General features: G+C 36.9%; 1 pseudogene; it reads right to left on the minus strand.

Annotated features, from left to right (window-relative positions):
• Window positions 1-1,992: 1,992 nt before the first annotated feature.
• LOC106751745 lies at window positions 1,993-5,796 on the minus strand (annotated as a pseudogene).
• Window positions 5,797-17,107: the final 11,311 nt, after the last annotated feature.

Here is a 17,107-nt window from a genome sequence, read left to right on the forward strand (position 1 = left end):
TTGATTTCACAAAAAAACGCTCACTTCATACCGGTACACCTAGTATACTTACCTATTTATATACTTTACTGAAATTACAGTAGAATATGTTATGGCCCAATATAATGTATGTATATATTTTTTTTCCATAAATAAATCTAACATATCTGTAAATTTACACACGGCTATTTTAGTGATACTATCGAAATTTAATCTTTGAAACTTTAGCTGTTTCACTGTGTTAAACTAAAAAAAAATATATATATATATTACAAAATATAGACTTACATATTTACTAATGCATCTGTAACACAGACTCGTACATAAAAAACTAGTTAACGAAATCTATCACACTTGAAGATCGATTCACTATTTTCGACATCTTAATTTTACGCCATCAATTATGTCAAAAACATTTCAAATCAGATTATAAAAAAATATGTATTTCAGAAAACACACATATTATATACACGGTGACCCATTTTAATCGACAAACTGAGATATCTCCGAAACTAAGTAACCTACGAAAAAAATGTTCGGATAAAAGTTGTCGAGGACAGGGGGGTCATCTACCTGTACTAATGACCTTGATCTTGAGGTCAGTTTTCAAGGTCATTTCAAGGTCAAGGTCACTTTTTTAAATGGAACTCCCTATTTTTAATGCCGGATTCAGAAACAGCGAAAAATTTTACATCCAGATATGTATCAAAGTATAAGGTTAACGTGACTTCCATAAGTCAAATGAAGGTCAAGAAATCACCCCTACCAAACCCCAAGCAGGCTAAACCACCTAACTTTGGGAACAGCGAGTTTAATCGTTTTTTTTTTTAATAAATTAAATTCCAATCCACAAGTAGACTGACTCACAAGCTCGTGCATTATCTTCGTTGTATTCATGATGTCGACGTTGCCGAACCAAATTTCTATCACGAGCTTATTAAGGTAGGTTTCGAACTGCTCAGTTGTTAGGATGTCTTTCATCTGGAAAACATTTAGTAAAAGCCTTCATGTAGTAAGGTTGTTATGGCAAACTACTATCATATCACTAATTTTGCAAGGTAGCCTGCCATACTTACTGAAAACGTGGCTTTAAAGAGAGTTTAATTCGTTCAAAAAATTTGTAATTAAACTGTACGGGGCAACATTTAAAACTATTAATTCATCAAATCTGAAGTGACGAAATATCTTTCTTACGTTTGCTGCACCTGCTTGGGGTTTGGTAGTGGTGGTTTCTTGACCTTCATTTGACCTATGGAAGTCACGTTAACCTTATACTTTGATACATATCTGGATGTAAAATTTCTCACTCTTTCTAAATCCGGCATTAAAAATAGAGGGTTCCATTTTAAATAGTGACCTTGACCTTGAAATGACCTTGAAAACTGACCTCAAAGTCAAGGTCATTAACACAAGTAGATGACCCCCACTGTCCTCGACAGCTTTTATCGGAACATTTTTTTTTGTAGGTTGCGTAGTTTCGGAGATATCTCCGTTTGTCGATTAAAATGGGTCACCGTGTATATTAAAATAATACACAATAAAAGAAATTAGTTCCTGTTAAAGCATCCTTCACATGCTAACGATAAAAGTAGCAATCTGCAAAAGTATAATTTGAGTGAAAACGTACCATTTATGGGATACTAAAAATATTATTAATTGTTTGAATTAAGTAACAGCAGTGCGTTTTGAGCCGACAATGCGATTCAGTCATATTGTATATTTACAAAAAATTGCCGTAAATAGCTCGTTCTTTTTTCCGATATTCATTAAAATATTGTTTGTGCGTGTTTTCTATGCTACATTTTTGGTGCCATTCATAGACCATACAATTCGGTTCGATTTCACTGAAAATTATAAAAAAATTAACAATTGATTGCCTGAGAAAGATGAATCATATATATTAGAAGCCACTGTTATATAAAAAAATTTATTTAAGATCAGATCAAAGGGAAGGCAATAGATAAGAAAATACGAAGGATTAAATGAATACTTGCGTTTTCCGGTTAGTTCTGTCTATTTCTTTCCATCGTACCTCTGCAAAAGATTGCACAAAGCTGCTATGTAACTTTGTGCCATCTGCAGGGTCTCGAACTTACTAAGTTTGTGATTGGTCCCGAGACTCGGTACGACCTCGCGTAATTTATCGAAGGCGTCGTTTAGGCCGTTCATACGACGTCTCTCGCGTTCATTCGCGGCGAGGCGTCGGCGTTTCAGGACTGTCGGTGACGGCGGAACGTCTTGACACCTCCGTCTAGCCTTTCGCGGACTCACCGGCGGAGTCGTTGGCATTTTCTGCAAATAATTTTCGACCGTATAACAAAACGAATCATGTATCCGTTATGTATATGTTCAATAGTTGATCCCTTCTCGTGATTAACCCCTTGGCCTACACGATATCTGCCAATTGCGCGAGCTATAGTAAACAAGAAAATCGGTCGCTCGCCGTGCCATTCAACCGTTCAGCCGTGTACCTGAACTGGCGCAAAATGTATACCTTTCATGACATATATATTTCAGTGCAACGAAAGGAATTGTGAAATAATAAACAATGTTTAGATACAAATAGTAATTTTAAGACGTCTAGGGTGCAATCATAATCAATTGATCAGTTGACAAAAATAATTTATTATTTCAAAGTAGATAATGAATCAATAGCAATTTGTAAATGAATACTTAGTTAATTGAATGAAAATTAGTAGTCTTCAACTGTATGGTATCTTTCGAAACACTGAGGTACATGTAACGCAACGCGACAGTTCTTACATTCCCATGTAGTTTCACATTTTTTCTTATGTTTCGTATATACTTTGCAAGCTCTTGTTGGATTTTTTTTCATTGGCGTGGGATCTATATGTTTCGGAAAGTGACCCCAATGTTGCGCTTGTAGCCTCATTGGTATATCTCCGTTCGATTATGGTTGTCTATTATAATTTTGTAATGGCACGGTTTGTAATAATCCTTCAGCTATTCGAAGTCTGTACTCAGTGTAATTCTGTTTCTTTGCCATACTGTTTTTGTTGTATAGAATATATGAATTCAAAAGTGCCATATCGCACATGTAAAAAAAAATTTTTCGGTATACCTTCACGAATTTTCTCATTATAGGGAAACTCGCTAATACCTGATCCTGGCTATCAATACCAATCATTCCCATATTATAATCTATAATATATTTTGGCTTGAAAATAGGGCTTAGATAACTTTCGTTTTGCGCAATCATTTCTGCACTTTCGTGCTTTGTTGAAAGAATATGGACGTCTCGTTTATCCTTCCACTTCAACGCTAGTATGCCATTGCTTCTTATTATACAGTCTCCTTTTTTAAATTTTGCTTTAACAAAATCTTCCGGCATATTTTTTCTATTGCAACGTACTGTCCCAAGAAAGTTTGTTCCATTTCTTACCAAAGTTAGAAACAATTTCGGCAAAGAATACCAATTATCTATATATAAGGTATGTCCTTTATCTTGTATTGATTGCAATAACTCCATAACAACAGTTTCAGACGCACTGTAATCAAGATTTGTTTTATCGTTTCCTGCATATATCTTAAAATTACAGCAGTAACCCGATGCTGACTCGCAGAGTTTATAAAATTTAATCCCAAACCTCGCCCTTTTTGAAGGATTAAAAAGTTTACAAGCATACGTCTCTTAAATTTCATCAGTGATTCATTGATCGCGATATTTTCTTCTATTATATATACGTCTTTAAATTTTTCATTAAAATAGTTTATCACAGGTGTCACTTTGCGTAATTTATCCCTGTTGTCAGTCGCATCGTTATCTGCAAAGTGGAGAAACCTAGTGATTTGTAAAAATCTTCTTAGTGGCATACATTTTCGGAATATGGGTGTTTCTATAATGGCTCTTTTAGATCAGTTCATCTGGATTTTTGGTTTCTTTACTTGAGCCATTATGATGCATAATGCAAGGTATATTTTAATTTAATTGCGATCTACTGGCATCCAAGTTTCATCAATTATCCTTCTTGTATGTGTATAGCTTTTTATTTGTTTTGCGTACTGATTCGTTTCCTGAACAATATTATCCCAAAACACATTGTCGAATATTATATTTAAAAAGTCTAACTCTTTTTTACTTCCACCTAATTGGTCTTGAATTGCTGCTCTTATGCCAAGAGTTTGTGTATACTTCCAGATTTTTGGCTTGTTATGTTTTTCTTCCCAAAACCATTGCGCTGATAATTGCTGATAAGTGTTGTCTTCATAATCGGAATCATCTTCAATTATTAATCTTCGTGGACGTTTTCTTACAGGAAACGTAATATCACTGTCCTCACTATCATATTGAAAAGGATCTATCGAATCACAATCGGCAATAGTGCCACACTCCTCCCCACTACCATCAGTATTAGATTTTCTTCTTCTTAGCATGATGGGTATAACAGTTTCTTAATTCTTTATACGAAGCTATATTTGAAACGTGTGAACGTAACGAAGCTTTACGGGGAACTAAAGTAACAGATCATCCAGTTGCGCCAGAAACAAATGAAAAAACAAAATACTGACGTTACAATCAAAGGAAAAGTATTGGATGTGGAATAACTCCATTCGCTTGTTCGAATAATACGCGGCATCTTATGCACCAATTCCTCACCACGAGTCTGACTCGTGGCTTTTGTTTATGGCACAAATTCTTTACCACGAGTCAGACTCGTAACTTTTGTTTATGGCACAAATTCTTTACCACGAGTCAGACTCGTGGTTTTCGCTTATGGCACAAATTTTTCACCACCAGTCAGACTCGTGGTTATAGGCCAAAGGGTTAACGACTAACATTGGCCGAATTTTAGTCCCGAAAGATTCCCGATAATTAAAAATTATTAATATTGCGTTAATATTCTATATTCAAAATAACGAATAGTAATATGCCCGAGAAGAGGATCATAAAGCGCGTATTTCAACATAAATAATTGTTAGGCCTATTGGATTAGAAATGTTTAATTTGCACATCAATTTTTCGAAAAATACATCAATAGATAATTAGATTGACAATTAGACGAACAATTGCAATTACTTGAGTCAAGATAACAGGCTCCCAACAAGTGGCGCGTGGTTCAACGATCGTGAGGATCGGCTCGCTATTCTCTAGGGGCTGGTATCTCTCTTGAGGAGGTGTATTGTAGCAATAGGATGGTGGCTGATAGTCCACAGAACTCTCCTCGTATAATGTCGATTGCGGAGGCATTGTCTGCTCCAACGAATGAGGCGGCTCGTATCTATAAATAACGAGGATAGCGAACTTGGAAATAATATTGTTAATTAATCCATGATAGTCCTGTTACCGATTCGACTGGACTATAATCTTTGGTCAGAATCGAAACAATCCCTGACTAATGGTATGTGGTTAACTTGACAGTTTAATAATCGACTACGTCATCGGCAGTAATATCTGTTCAATGGATAAAAATTACTACATTTCATCAACAGTCGCGATTGGAAACATTAGCTATGCGCGAACTAAATTAAAGGGAAACCGATTGTGTGAATTTACCTTTGCGGTGTGACAGGCGTCTGAAAGCCATAAAGTCCTCTTTCGTATACTTTCGGAGGTTTTGTATATTCGAACACCGAATCCTTGGCATAATCTAGTGTCTCGGCACCTCTTCGCGATGTGAGCTCGCTCTCGTGCACGCAATTGTCTTGATATGTCATTCTGTTAGAGTCGTAATTCGGGGAGTTGTACGGTGACGGATACAAGTGGTTGTAATTTCTCGCCCCGTTCTGATACGCGGGTGTCAGCATCTTGGACTACGTGTTCTGATAGCTACAGTGGTGATTCGACTATAGAGCCATTATATGAAATTCTACACTTGGGCTGAAACCTACACTTTATTGGTTTTAGTGTGAAGTAAATCTTGTCTCACAAGGTCGAAAAACGAATTTCACAAGATTCGTCGGGAGAATTATTTTTCTTCTGGCACATAAGTGTAGTTTTTTGACGACATTTCTGCTTTTTTCGTCGATCGAATAATCCTGATGTCACATCGATCGAAGGTTGCAACGCAGCGCGTCAGCACTGATGCACCTAGTCGCATTCGAGTTCGTGATCGGTTAGTGACTTTCGCGGGATATACATTACGATAAGTAATTCTCAATTACTCTTACAGTACTCGCTGCACGATCGTCATTTTTGTCAGCTAATCAGATCGCGACGGTAGCACATTTGAGCATCGTACTGCGGATTCAGAATGATATCAAGAAGGAAATCCTTTAAAGAACATCAATTACTCGAGTTAATTTCGCTCTCTCACTGACAGTCTCCGTGCACTACCGTGTGACCCATGTGTCGCGTCTTACCCGCAATCAAGAATGGTGAGAAAGACACGATGACTGCACTGTCGAGTACTCAGGCGGATAGGACACCAGAGTGAACAGCAGTCGCCGATCCTCGCGGTGTAAAGGTTCGAGTCTGAGTGGTGCGCGTGCCAGAATGTCCGTCAGCAGATCAACATAAGGTTCTCATCTTGTGATGTTACCGATCTCTATGGGCGATACGTACACGTGGCAGATCATTCTGGTTCCTCCTGTACCTACCCCTCTCTGCTTCAGGTTCTCAGTCGCCCGCTTAGCAAGCATGCCCGCACCGCAAGCGCGTCTTTCTTCTGCGACCCACTGAAAAGTGGTCGACGATCTGAAAAAATACAACCTCGAATATTCTTCGCCAGAAAACTGAGATCTCTTGAAATTTTTGCTTTCAAAAATTGTTCGGTGCCAGCTATATTTTTGTTTTGCTCTAACAAAAATTAGTGGTAGCAATACATTTGAGGTAAATGTCATGAACATTATTTTGGCGTTTATTACAAAAATGGATTGCTATGAACAGAAATTTCATCTGTGCACGATTCACATATACAAGCGCTTTTTTCTAAATGTGAATGTTGCGAAAAGGTACAGGAAAGGTAGATGAAGGAATTATTATGTATTTATGGTATTGTATGCACTGCCATGAGACATGTCAATTGCCGTAAGTATATTATGACCGCAGATCAGATTAATCACGTTCGCACGTTATCTCGGTTACGAGGCGTAATCTTGCAGAGATATAAATCCGCATTCTGCTGAATGCAGTACCGGAATCTAGATGATCAGCGTCTACACCGAAGCAACGCTAACACATTAAAACTACCCACTTTGATTGAGTTGAAAGAGGAGGAAGAAAAGGATGTGAGCGACTTTTGTATTCTGTCGAAACTGCAAAATTGAATAAGTGGCGTACTGTATATTATGGTATTTATATTGTGTATTCAAAATATAGAATTTACGACAATCCGACGAAGTTTTTCGTTTTCGTAAATTGTCAAGAGCGTCGAAATTATTTCCAGTTTTATGAAAATGGGTGATAGGTCCATAACAATATCGCGTCGATGCCGTCAAATTTTACAATGCTATTCGATGGACATTGTTGTCCGGGAAACTTGCAGCGCGATCGACGTGCGAAAATTAATTTGCAATTTCCGATTTCCCGCCTTTATTTCTTCTCCGCTGTCAGCGTTTGAAGCGTCACAAAGACCGACGGAATAACAGATGCCTTCACAATAGAAGCCGCGCCATTTACTATAATATAATATTTCTAATAATTATATATGTCATATTATATCGCTGCTATGTAAATAGCGTGAAAAGGACAACAAGATATACTTTTGGGGAGGATGCATAGTAGGGAATCGCGTATTACGTTCATCGTAAAAGCGGCCTGTCGTTGAGCTTAATTTAAAAAAAGATGTTGCAATTACTAGGTCAAAATTTAATTTTGCGCTACGAGAAGAGCAATATTTCTTCCAAAATATTTTACACGAATTAATAAACTAATGATCATTAATGAAATTAATTGCATAAAAAATTAAGACAATGAAATATTAAAATTCTACTTTACTTCGATGTGTACGTTTCACTTACCAGAATATTTGAGATTAACAAAGATAATTTCTAGTGTAGAATTCGCGTCACTCTTAATTCTGTATGATTACACAGGACCACAAAATGGTTTTGGGAGTCTACTGGGATTCTAATAGTTATAATTTATGTTTTTGGGATCGCTGAACATGAATCTATTCGCAAAATTAAGCCAGCACGTCAGGATTTGCAGTAAAATCTAAAAAATGGTTAAAAATCTGGAATTTCTGGATAAATTTTGTCCCCAAATGTACAAACCCTAAATTAACAAGCCCCAAACCCCAAACCAAAAACCCCAAACCAACAAGCCACAAACCCACAAGCATGTTTTACTCGAATACTATGTGGTTTAGGTATATACAGGGTAACCCATTTTAATCGATGAACCCTAATTCCTCCGATTCTATGCGTGGTACGGAAAAATAGTTCAGACAAAAGTTGTTCAGGACAAAGGGGGACGTTTATCCGTACGATTTGTTTTGACCTTGAGATTCAATGTCAAGGTCATTTCAAGGTCAGAGTAATTTTTTTGAATGGAAAGCCTCATTTCTTACCCCGGATTCAAAAAAAGATGGAAATTTTACGTCAAAAATAATATTTTTAAACTTTTTTTTCATGGCCATACACAGATCATTTAAAGGTGAAAAGTCTCAAAACCCAATATCGGAATCTTCTCATTCGAGGTGTGTAAACTAACGCAACCCATAGCCCCTCCATCCAAAGATCTCCAACACAGCGGCCCTAAAACATAAGCCTTTAAACCCACAGCCCGCCCCCTAAGCCCCAAAGCTCGCCTAACCTAACCTTAAACCCCCAAAGATCCAGTAACGTAAGCTACTATAATTAAAAAATTCTCTATTCTGAAATTTTAAAAGTTAGGTTAAGGTCAATTACTTGAAGGGCGCTTAGAACCTTTTTTTTATTTCTTGATTTTCTGAGCAATACCAAAGTTGAAGATGCCTTTAACGAGTACAAAGTTGCACAAGTTTCGACAACCTTAACTAAATTGACCTTCCATTCAATTTTCATGGTTAAAAAAAAAGTACGTCGTTTTTTTAAATAAAGAAGATTCAAAATATAGAATCATCGTGACCTTGCTTTTAGCGTAACCCAGAAACAACGACGTGGACGTAGTAAGTTCTGTTTCCTTTGGGGTGCTTGTTTAGCGTGAGTCTCTTTGCCTCTCATGACATTTGTTCTTTAAAACTCGATCAACTCTCATCCTTTCTTTTCGGAATAATGTGTCTTTTTTGTTTCAAAAGATCTGAGAATAGGTCTTCGTTTATGTAGTATTTTAGTATTACGTTGTAGACTCCAGCAGTAATCAGCCATCATATGTTTATTCCAAACACCCTGGTATCTTCGTTCTATTGTTCATATCCCCAAGATTGTCAGAAAAAAAATCAATATGTGAATGAAGGTAATAAATTTTTGAGTTCATTAAACATCCCACATTTTTGTATGCGGTCAGCATGTCCTCAACATATTTTTTATAATCTGGATCCTTATTGTTACCCAAAAATTTTGATACAACATTTTTAAAACCTGTCTAAGCAGCGAGTTCAAATGTTGTCATTTTATTTTGAAACTCTTCGTCATTTATAAGAGCCCTTATTTGAGGTCCATCCAAAACTCCCTCATCAATTTTTGTGTAAGATAGATTTGGGAATTTGATAAAGATATGATTAAAAGCATCACTGATATTTAATTTCATAGTTTTAATAAATTGCTTGATGAGCCCAAGTTTAATGTACAAAGGTGGTAAAAGCATCTTTGTAGTGTTTACTAATGGATCATGTAATACATTCTTTGAACCTGGTGTTAAAGTTTGACGAGCTGTCCAAACTTTTTTTACGTAATGGTTAGCACGATCACTACTATCCCATTTACACAAAAAGCAAGGAAATTTAACAAATCCATTTTGTTGACCAACTAGAATTGTTATGACCTTCAAGTCACAGCATATTTGCCAGTTATATTTGTCATAATTTAGTTTAGTAAGCAGCAGTTGAAGATTATTGTAGCTCTCTTTTAAACTTTTAGAATATGCTACAGGAAGAGATGCATACACATTTTCATTGTGCAATAATAATGCTTTAAAACTTTGTGTGGATGAATCAAGAAACAACCGCCAATCGTCAGGATTGTAATTGATGCAATTAAACTCAGAAATCAAACCTTTAATATCATTACAAAAAACTAATGAGTCTTTGTGAGAAAAATAAAGCCTAAAAGGTTCGTCTCTTTTTCTATAAAAAAATACCTTAGTATTTTTTGTAAGAAGTCCTTTTTCTTTTAGCCTAGATGCGAGTAACTCAGCGTTTTCTTTTGAGAGTTCTAAATCTCTTACGAGATCATTAAGTTCTTGTTGGTCGAACATTTTAGAAGCTTTCCTATTTTCGTCATCGACTTCTTCAAGATTAGATTCACCATCTGCACTATTTGTAGACGCATGAGGTTCTAGAATTTCTTTATTCACTTCCATGGATTTGTTTTCCTCTATTCCTCTGCCAACTGAGGCTTCAATAATGTTTCTTCGAATTGGCATTGTAACAGAAGTGACCGAGGGATATTAAATATCAGATCTGTTTTTTGAATTAAATCCAATTGTAGAAACTAAACAGAAATAACAGTCATCTATATGATTCTCAGGTTCTCGCCAGATCATATAAAAACTAAAGCGTTTCTTTGTTTTATTTCCCTTTTGCCATTTACTAAGAAATGTCGCACAATAAGCCCACAAAGTATTTGGTATCAAAAACTTATCTAAATCAGTCGTAGCATTTGGATAGCGAGAGTTATATATTGTTTTATAATGATCTGTAAAAATCTTCCTGTTTCTTTTCAACACAAATTCTCCACAAACAAGACAAAACTCATCCGGACTATTTGTGCACATCGTGATTTTTCTTCAAAAACAGATATTCTGAATAAAAGATTTATGGGACAAGAACTTAAAGTGCTAAATAAAACGCATATATTTTCCAAGCTTTAGGACAAGTATTGCAATACAATTTAGTCCCTTACAATAAAATTTCGATATAAAATCAACAGAAAACACTAATTTACTGTTTCAAATTATAATTTTTTCATAAAAATACTATTTTTCAAGCCCGTACAAAGTACCTCTAGCAACGAAAAGACCAATAAATAAGCATGAAGGATATTGCAGACCGTATATGATGCGGGAAATAAATATAAATTTATTTCAAACTTACGCCATACTTCAGTAAATGTAAAATCGCAGGTGTCAATAAAAGCTCAATTTATAGTAAAATATAAAAAGTCTATGTTATATTTCAAAAAAGTTTAGGAACTAATGTTAAAAAAGTGCGTCACACCAACCTATATACATAGAAGCTTAAAAGTTACATTTACCGTGAATATTTTCTTCGATATATATAAGACAAACATACATTAAAACAATAGAACAATTGCTGTGAAAGACAAAGGGATTTCAGTTTAGAAAGCATCCAGAACGAAATAGAACTTACTATGCCCAAGACGTGGTTTTCGGGTAACGCTTAAATTAAGTAAGATTAAAGNGTAACGCTGAAATTAAGGGGGAAGTCTACTGTAAAATTTTCAAAAAATCAATTTTTTATTTATTGGCTTAAAGAATACTTTGAGCCCTCTAAAATAAGGTACATTAGGTGTTATAGCCGGCTAAATTTTTCTTCATTGAAATTTCGACTTTTTACCGAAGCGCTCCGAAACGCGTACCTGCGGAAAATTCCTATCTGTTCGGCGGGTACAGCGTAGTGACTTGCAATTCAATTTCTAACATTTCTAATACACCAAGTCGATCAACAGATGTTACTAGGTATATTTTATAGTCAGTTAGAAGCGATTTCAACAGATGATCTAATCGTTAGCTCCGAAACAAACATTCAGCGGCGCAAAAACCGTCGATATTGCGTCGTATTGTGCTGCGAGCATTTTCAATGAAGGCTACTCCAGTATCCTCAAAATGATGGACGTTATGAACATCAAAATTGGACCAAACGCCTTCAATTTATGCAACACCGTGGACGAGCGCAGAATATCACGAGCAAACGAACGGTCGTTCGACGCTTCAAAAGAAGGGAGAATCGAAAGAAGAACGGCGCGATCGGCACTCGAAGAGGATTTCCTTGAAGAAGAAGGTGTACTATATGAAGCAGGAATGGGCGATTAATGGTAAGAAGCTTAAAAATGATTTTTTCATTGAAAAAACTAATGCCGAAACTTTAAACGCGTTTTTCTCGAAACTAAGTTTTTCAATACGGTGTACACGATATCTCGAGTTTTAATGAATGAATCGACTTGAAATTTTAACCACATATTCTCTGGAATAGTGTCTCTCGTCTGGCGGANGACTTCTTCCTTAAGTAAGATTAAAGCTGAAATGTTAAATATACAGCAAACATATGATACTTCCTTTTCTAATGTAAGTTCATTGAATTAAATGGTCTGAAATAGAAGTATATTACGAAGTATATTCCACAGCTCTCTGTAAGGTAAAAAGAGGTGAGAGAGACAGATAAAGAGAGACATGTGTGCGATGAGCGCGTTAGGGAAAGAGGGAAATTGTAACAAAGAGAAGCAGGGCGAAGATAGGTGAGGATTTAGGTTAGCCGAGACGGGGGAAACAGGTGAGAAGGGTCGTTAGTAGTGCGAAAGATAGAGAGTAAGAGAGAAATGTGGTGATGTGATGAATAAATTCTTAGTTTGGTGTTTGTGAGTTTGGGGCTTGTAGGTTTGGGTATTGTGGGTTTGGGGCTTGCAGATTTGAAGTTTGTGGGTTTAAGGATTGCGGATATGGAGCTTGTAGGTTTGGGGTTTGTGGGTTTGGGGTTTGTAGGAATGTGGATATGGAGCTTGTGGGTTTGGGGTTTGTTGGTTTGGGGTTTGTGGGTTTGAGGTTTGTGCGTTTGGGGTTTGNCTGGTTTGGGGTTTGTGAGTTTGGGGCTTCTAGGTTTGGGGATTGTGGGTTTGGGGCTTGCAGGTTTGAAATTTGTGGGTTTGGGGATTGCGGATATGGAGCTTGTAGGTTTGGGGTTTGTGGGTTTGGGGTTTGTAGGAATGTGGATATGGAGCTTGTGGGTTTGGGGTTCGTTGGTTTGGGATTTGTTGGTTTGGGGTTTGTGCGTTTGGGATTTGGGGCTTGTTAATTTGGGGTTTGTACATTTGGGGACGAAATTTATCCAGAAATTCTAGATTTTTAACCATTTCTTTAATTTTACTGCAAATCCTGACGTGCTGGCTCAATTTTGGGAATGGATTCGTGTTCAGCGACCCCAAAAACATAAATTATACTTATTATAACACCAGTAGACTCCCAAAACCATTTTGTGGTCCTGTGTTATCGACGAAACGTCATTGAGATATTCGAAATGCATTCCCGCGTGTCGTCGCAACTTCACGCGCATCTACGTATAAATGATATGTAATTGTCCCTTTCGAAAATTCATTGTTTCATATATCGTTGTGCATTATGCGCGTGTGTATACTGCGTAAGTGCTGGGCGTTTGCACAATCTACCATGAAGAACGACCGCAAGATATCGATCGAATAAATCGGCGATCGAACGCGGACGTAATGCGGAAGAATCACAGAAAATGATGCGCAAATACTGTAAGAAAGTATATAGAACAGCGGTAGAGTAAAACGGTCGCTTGCTACTACCACTGCAGGCCATTCGCCTTGAGACAATTTGCGATATCCATCTCCGACAGGGATTCACCTCTCCGGGTGAAACGGAAAGGACACAGAATCGGCGCGTGGCATACATCTACTAGCGAACATAAGGAAAGAAGTTGCAAGGTGTTGTTGCACCGCCGGCGAAAGGCCGGAGATATCAGTATAAAGATGAGTGCGGCGCCGGACGGGAACTTTCAAAGAGGCATCCGAATTTCCTGTATTCGGAACCACACCGTGTGGGAGTAGAACACAACGGCGCAGATGAGATTAAAATTCGGGATGTGACATATAATAAGGTTCTTCTTGGCTTTAAAGTTCTTTCAAATATTACCCTCATAGATAATAAAGTATTATTCTGTATGCCATTCTTTTTCATATTTCTTCTATATCTCAGTAATCAGTAATTAACAGTAACAGAATATCAATGTTATAATATTCTACTTAACAAATGTAACAGTTAAATAACACGCATGTTATTGGGAGTACAAATTAGTTCGGTGCGTTTTCAAAAGATGGCTCTGACTATAATAAATGTTTCATAGTGACAGCTTATTTTGGTGGATTCAGAGCGGTTAGACATCTGTCAATGATATTTAGATTATATCGCTTTGAGTTTTATACAAAACCCCTGTTTCTTACTGTGTTGAATATATCAAATTTTGTGTTAACTATGCAGCATTTGCGAGAAGTTTTAGTTTTCTGCTTTAATTGGAAGAAAAGTGCAGCTAAAGCGCATCGAAAGCTTGTAGAAGTTTGTGGTGACAATGCTCCAACTGATAAATCATGTAGGGAATGGTTTCGATGTTTCAAGAATGGTGATTTCAGCGTTGAAGACAAGCTTCGCTCTGGACAGCCAAAAAATTCGAAGACAAATAATTGGAGGAAGTTGTATACTCGTACTATGAGCTGCTACAAAGTGGCGATTCCATTACGGGCCATCGGTATAGACTATAATTGATTCGTTTGGTGCATTACGATTGATTCGCCGTGCATTACGAGAAAAACGGCCGGAATACAAACAAAGACATGACAAAATTATACTTATGCATGATAACGCTCAGTATCATGTCGCAAAAGTCGTAAAAAATTATTTGGAAACGCTCAATTGGCATATTTTACCGCACCCGCCGTATTCGCCGGACATTGCTCCTTTTGATTTTTGGTTGTTCCGACGGATGCAGCATGATTTGGCAGGTTATCGATTTTTTTCTTTAGCTGAAATCGAAAATTGGCTCCTAACTTGGATTGCCTCAAAAGACAAGACATTTTTTTGAAATGAAATTCCAAAATTGACTGAGATTTGGGAAAAAGTTGTGGCCAGCGATGGACAATACTTTGATTAATCTGTTCATTCATTTTGTTCTGAAATAAATGCATTTTTGACCACAAAAAACGGACCGCACTAATTTGTACTCCCAATATATATTATTTACATTGTTGAGTGAGAAATTATAACTGCGACAGATAATTCCCTCCTTTTGCATTCGCGAAATTTTCGGTGGACTTTTGTCTTCGGTGTACCGGCCACGGTTTCTGCTATGGCACAGCGTGATGGTCCTGGAATTTTGCGGACTTTAGTTCAGTGCGATGTTTGTTTCGTACATCTTTTTTTAGGACGTAACAAATAAATATCTGTTAAAATACACATTGGTATTCATAGACAGGAAAAATATTTATTCGGCTCTGAGCAGATTTGTCCGTGATTATGCGATTGAAATCGCTGTTGCACTATATTCATTAACTTTTCATTTCAGCCTGTTTTTAATTTCACATTCAATTAGGGACTATGCACGGTGAATTGGTGTACGAGTAAATCTCCCATGAGTTGAAAAATTGGCTTTGAACGGTGACAAGTTCAAACGATACATTTGTGAATTCGGGCTTTAATTGCATTACGTGCATTTATCAGTCAATAAATTTACTGTAAAACTTGCAAAGTCATTTAAGTACCACCATGCAGAGTTTAAAGATAAAGTTGATCTATAATCAATTTGGAGAGATGATGCTTGTGAAGAATAATGAGATGTCTCTCTCTAAAGGAAAGATGTGCGTGCCTTAGTCGACTTCCAACACACTATAACGCGTCCTTATAAAAGAATAGTTTTAATTTCGTTAATTTATTACCTATCGATAAAGGGAGCAATACCTTTAATAGCTACTATCTCTCTTTTAAAATGAAGCTATTTTATTTGTAAGAACCAAAATTTACGTGCTTAATTTACTGCTGCTATCAAAATAAATGTAGAGTTGCCTAGATTCTCTAATAACTTAGAGTACATTAACCCCTTTATTTCTTTATACATTGTAACTGAAAATTAATCAATATGCTATAACTAGTAGAAGTCTCAGCCAGGATAAAAATTGGTATATTAAATCCCATTCAATTATCTTCGTATTTGGCTAAAGTACCGCGGAAGACTTCTGTTCGACCCTTAGATCGGCTACTAATATCTGAGGCTAATCAGGCCAAGAAGATGAATACATACTTAACCACGGAAGTCCAGACAATCAAAATAAATTTCTTTTTAAATCAGAGATGATAATATCTTGAGATACGCAGTCCGCAGGGTTTTCACCTCACTCTATATATCTCTATTTAGTCTAAGGTAGGTTAGTTTGAATCTCTGAAATCTTATTGGCTACAAAAATCTTGCAGTTAGACGAATGTTGTTTGATTCATTACAGTGTAATCAAAGAATCGGACCAACAGTATATAGGTATTGGGTTGGCAAATAAGTTTGTTTGGTTTTTTAATTGGAGTTGTTTACTCGTTATGCTATCTCTTTTTCACAGCGCTATCGCACAACGCGCTTGCGCAGCTGAAAAGCGACGTTCCACTTAACCTATTTGTAAACATACGCCGGTTAATACCAGAATATTGTGAGTACTGCACGGTTGCAAATATGGAAGAAAAGAACGTCCATTTTCGCCATATTTTACTTTTTTATTTCAAAAAAGGCAAACGAGCTGCGGAAGCTCATAAGAAGATTTGTAATGTGTATAGGGACGATGCTTTAACAGAACATGTGTGTCAAAAATGGTTTGCCAAATTCCGTTCTGGAGATTTTGATGTTAGTGACGCGTCCCGTTCTGGTCGTCCAGCAGAGATTGATTCAGCTGTAATAAAGAATACCGTCGACAAAAATCCATCGTAAACAATACGAGAGATTGCTACGACACTTAATATATCCCACACAAGTGTAGAAAACCATTTGCGTCAGTTGGGATACGTTTACCGCCTCAATGTTTGGGTGCCGCATGAATTGACCGAGGCCAACTTAACCGCTCGCATTTTCATCTGCGACGCGCTGCTGAAACGCCAGAAAAACAATCCATTTTTGAAGCGGTTGGTTACGGGAGATAAAAAGTGGATCGTCTACGATAACGTAGTACGTAAAAGATCATGGGGAAGCAGCAGTGAACCACCACAAACAACCTTGAAGGCAGGATTGCACCCGAAGAAAATTATGCTCTCAGTGTGGTGGGATTATAAAGGTATCATTTATTATGAGCTCTTACCATCAGGCAG

This window comes from Dinoponera quadriceps, unplaced genomic scaffold (genome assembly GCF_001313825.1).
Source record: "Dinoponera quadriceps isolate SergipeBrazil2010 unplaced genomic scaffold, ASM131382v1 scaffold435, whole genome shotgun sequence".
NCBI classification, from domain to species: domain Eukaryota; kingdom Metazoa; phylum Arthropoda; class Insecta; order Hymenoptera; family Formicidae; genus Dinoponera; species Dinoponera quadriceps.